Here is a 5,214-nt window from a genome sequence, read left to right on the forward strand (position 1 = left end):
ACTTTGGAGTCAGACATTCCTAGGATGAAATGTGAGCTTTTCCACATTTACCGCTCGGTGCCAGGGACACAGAGAGGATGAAAGAGGCCTAGGGACCCTGCTAGCTTTTTAAAATATATATATTTTTTATTGATTTCAGAGAGGAAGGGAGAGGGAGAGAGGGTTAGAAACATCAATGATGAGAATCATTGATAGGCTGCCTCCTGCACACCCCCCACTGGGAATCGAGCCTGCAACCCAGCCATGTGCCCTTGACTGGAATCCGACCCGGGACCCTTCAGTTCACAGGCCGATGCTCTATCCACTGAGCCAAACCAGCCAGGGCCCTTCTAGCTCTTTCAGCTCCTGATATATATTTGAGGTATAATTCACATACTATAAAATTCACCTTTTTTTTGCCACTTATTTTATTGGATAGCTTGTGCCAGACACATAGCAGCGTTATTTATAAATAGCTAAGATCTGGAAACAGCCCAAGTGCCCATCAGTAGATGAGTGGATAAAAAAACTATGGTACATTGACACCATGGAATATTATGCAGCAGTAAAAAAGGACATCTTACCCTTTGTGACCACATGGATGAACATGGGGAGTATTATGCTAAGTGAAATAAGCCAATCAGAGAAAGACAAATGCCATATGATCTCACTCATAGGTGGAATCCTAAAGCCCCTGGAATCCCCCCGAGAGATGTGCCCGTTATATGCTGATAAGATGACTGGGAGCACCGGGGCCCCCCGAGCTTCAGGATGGGGGCTGGTGGCCAGGAAGACCAGGGCATGAATGGAGAGGTGGAACTTGCGGGCCCCACCCCGGACCTCCAGAGAGGTGAGCGGGGCTGGACATTGAGTGGAACCACCAATTGCCGGTGATTTCATCACTCCTGTTTACATAACGAAATCTCCATTACAAACCCCAAAGCTATGGGAGTCAGTCAGCATCCCAACTCCCCAGCAGAGAGGCTTCAGTGCTAGGGACCCGCCCAGACCCTGCCTACGCACCTGTGCGTTTGCATCCCGCATAATAAATCAGTAATAGAAGGAAAGCAAGGTCCTGAGTTCTGGGAGCCGTTCTAGCAAGTGATCGGACATGGAAGTCCCTGATTATAGTCGGTCGGTCGGTCAGAAGTACAGGTGGCAACCCAGGGGCTTGCAACTGGCGTCTGAAGTGGGGGGTGGGAGGGGTGAGGAGGTGGGAGGGGTGGGGGTGGGGCTGAGCCCCTCACCTGTGGGATCTGATGCTAACTCTGGGTAATTAGTGTTACAATTAAACTGAATTGTAGGACACCTTTTTTTTTTAACCCTCACCAAGGATATTTTTTTCTATTGATTTTTTGAGAGGGTAGAAGGCAGGGGAGGGGGAAGAGAGAGAGAGACATCGATGTGAGACAGACACATTGATTGTTTGTATCTTGTGTGTGCACCAACTGGGCCAGGGATTGAATCTGCAACAGGAGTGCGCACCCTTGACCAGGAATTGAACCGGAGACCCTTTGGTGCACCGGCAGGTGCTCCAACCACTGAGCCATACCGGCCAGGGCAGGCTGCCCTTTTAAAAAAACTGTTTTTGATGTCAGAGAGGAAGGGAGAGGGAGAGGAGAGAGAAATATCAATGATGACAGAGAATCATTGATCAGCTGCCCCCTGCACGCCCCCACTGGGGACCGAGCCCACAACACAGGCATGTGCCCTGACAGGGAATCAAACCATGACCTCCTGGATCATAGGTCAACACTCAACCACTGAGCCACACTGGCCAAGCAGAACGGCCATTTTAAAAAATATATATATTTTATTGATTTTTTACAGAGAGGAAGGGAGAGGGAGAGGGAAAGAGAGAAACATCAATCAGCTGCCTCCTGCACACCCCCTATTGGGGATGTGCCCGCAACCAAGGTACATCGATTCCTTGACCGGAATCGAACCTGGGACCCTTCAGTCCGCAGTTCGACTGAGCCAGACCGGTTAGGGCAGGACGGCCATTTTTAACCGGAGAGCTGGAGAACTGGTTGGTGTGTAGGGGGACACCCCCACATTTGGCGTCAGCAGTGTTGTGAGTAAAGCAGACCCCCCATACCACAAGCCACGGGGTGGAAGCTGAGTGTGGCTTCCACACGGTAGGAAGGCCCCGCAACTAACCCTGCGCCCCAGGCAGCCGACCAAGCCGATAGCAGCCCGGGGAGGAGGCGCAGGCGCCCAGAGGCAGAGCCGCGGGCACAGCTCAGAACACTCTACCCTCGAACTAAAACGGCCAGACACCAGCGCACAGGAGGAAAGCCAGAGACGGCACAGGGACTTCTTCAGCAACAGCACACGATTTCTTGAACTTAAGAAATTCAGTTAAAGGAGAGCAGGTTCTCTACTGAGATCCAGATTAGATCGAGTGCTAGAAACGTCTCAAAACAAAGAGCAAAATGATAGAGCGCTCGGAGGGACCTGCTTGAAGAAAAGACTAGCCGCCCTGACTGGGTGCTCAGTTGGTTAGAGCATCGTCTGGCTGCACCAAGGTTGCGGGTTTGATCCCCCGACCGGGGCACATCCAAGAGTCAACCAGTGAACGCATCCACAAGTGGAACAACAAATCATGTTTCTCTTGCCCGGCCGGCGTGGCCCAGGGGTTGAGCGTGGACCTAAGAACCAGGAGGTCACGGTTTGATTCCCCGTCAGGGCACATGCCTGGGTTGTGGGCTTGATCCCCAGGAGGGGCCGTGCAGGAGGCAGCTGATCAATGATTCTCTCTCATCATGGATGTTTCTATCTCCTCCTTCCTCTCCCTCTCTGAAATCAATACAAATAAGTTTTTAAAAATCCATGTTTCTCTCTCTGTCTCAAGTCAATTAAAAAAAATTTTTTTAAAAATAAAAAAGTGTTCTAAAGTTCTCATCTTACTGGGTGAAGGAGAAGACGAGAAATGGACCGAGGAGTCGGGGCGACCGTGCGCTTAGGGGCAGGACTGCGCCTCTGAGGATCAGAGGAAGGAAATTCATCACGTAACCAAGGGGGGAAATTCATCTCTTGCAACCAAGCCTGGGAACCCAGGAGCTGGGGAAGAAAAGACGGACATATTTGACTATGTCAACATTAGAACGTTTTGTGTGACAAACGATGCCATAAATAAGGCCAGCTCAAATGGCGGCGCTGGAAAAAGATTTGTCACATAAATAACAGTCACAACTGCCGTTGAGGAACGTACTGCGCGCCGGGCACCGTGGTCTGTACGTTCCAGGTCCTGAGTCATGTATGTCCAGAACAAACACTACGAAGTGGGATGGCGAGGATGAGGGTGACGGCGACGCCCCGTAGGTGAGCCCACGGAGGCCTGACCAGCTTAACGGACTTGCCGAGGTCACAGCGGGTCCGGGGCGGAGTTCTGAGTGACCCTTGGCCGCCGGCCCCAGAGCCACGGCTCTCAATCACTTCTGAGCAATTCAGCCAAAGGCCAACGGACACTAAATAAAGAGCTTTTACGGACTGACCTGAGCAAGACAAACAACCGATACAGAAATGGACTTAGCCTATAAATAGACCATCGATAGGCAGCCACAACCAAATGGCCAGTGCACAGACAAAAAGACCCTCACGTCCAACACAGGTCAGGAAAGTGCCAATGGAGGAAGCAATGGGACCTCCCTACGCATCCATGAGAGTGACACGGACAAAAACAAGCGGCCACAGCAAATGCTGCCAGGAATATGGAGGAAAGGGCGCGCTCGCTCACACATGTGAAGGTTTGCAGCCATTGCGGAAAGCAATCTGGCAACATCTGTTACAATTGAAACTAAACATACCCTTTGACTCATTAATCCCACTTCTGGGAATCTGTCCCAAAGAAATAAAAAGACCACTAGTTAAGGATAAGGATGTTTATTGGAGCTCGTGTGTGTGTGGGGAGGGGGGGGTGCGGGAGGGGGGAGCAACAAAGCAAATGCCCATCTAAAGAAAAAGGGGAGGATGGAATGGATTATGCTATATCCTTCCAACACACATTTTAAAAAATATATATTTTTATTGATTTCAGAGAGGAAGGGAGAGGGAGAGAGAGAGAGAAACATTAATGATGAACCCGGCAGGCGTGGCTCAGTGGTTGAGCATGGACCCATGAGCCAGGAGGTCACGCTTTGATTCCTGGTCAGGACATATGCCCTGGTTGCAGGCTCGATCCCCAGTGTGGGGCATGCAGGAGGCAGCCAATCAATGATTCTCTCTCATCATTGATGTTTCTGTCTCTCTCTCTCCCTCTCCCTTCCTCTCTAAATCAATTTAAAAAAATATTTTTTAAATGTGGTGGATCCATACAATGGAATATTATAAAAAGGAATGAGTGTTGACACATCCTACAATGTAGGCGGACCTTGAAAGAATGCTAAGCAAACAAAGCCACATGAAAGGCCCATGTTTTATGATTCCAATGATACGAAATGTTCAGAACAGGTAAATCCTGAGAGACAGAAACCAGATTAGTCCAAGGATCAGGGAAGAGGGAATGGGGCGTAACTGCTTGGTGAGTATGGGGGCTCCACTGGGGGTGATGGAACTGTTTGAAACTGGATAGAAGTGGTGGTTGCAAACATTGTGAATGGACTAAATGCCACTGAATTGTTCACTTTAAAAATGGTTCATTTGATGTCATGTAAATTGCACCTCAATATTTTGTTTAAAAGGACCTTGAGGAATTTTTGCCTAAGGGTGTAATGTTTGGAGCAGCTGAGCCCCTTGGTAGTGTGAGGAGGCAAGCAGATGAAAGGATGGCCGAGCAGAAAGATGGAAAGAACCTGGGCTCTTTGGCGCGTTCTGGGAATGTGATTTCTGTACTCCTGATGATGCAATGTAGTAAGTAAATGCCTTCTTTTCTTACAACCATTTCTAGTGGGGTTTTCTGTTACTTGCAGCCTAATCGATATGGACTTCAAGGTTCTGGAAAAGGAAGGCAAAGGCATTTCAGTTTATAAATAGCTAATGATGAAGAATTCTCAACAGTAGTTAATTCTCAGGGTTAAGCATGGAGTGTGTGTGTGTGTGTGTGTGTGTGTGTGTGTGTGAGAGAGAGAGAGAGAGAGAGAGAGAGAGAGAGAGAGAGAGAGAGAGGGAGATTCTCAAACGAAGCCCAGTCTCAGCCTCCCTGTTGTGTCTAGCCAGTCTTAGTATTACAAAATCAGGGTGGACTTGCTTTAGGTGCAATACTGAAATAATTATAGGCTTGTCGGCTCTGAGAAC

Source organism: Myotis lucifugus, unplaced genomic scaffold (assembly GCF_000147115.1).
Source record: "Myotis lucifugus unplaced genomic scaffold, Myoluc2.0 scaffold_511, whole genome shotgun sequence".
In the NCBI taxonomy this organism is placed as follows: Eukaryota; Metazoa; Chordata; class Mammalia; order Chiroptera; family Vespertilionidae; genus Myotis; species Myotis lucifugus.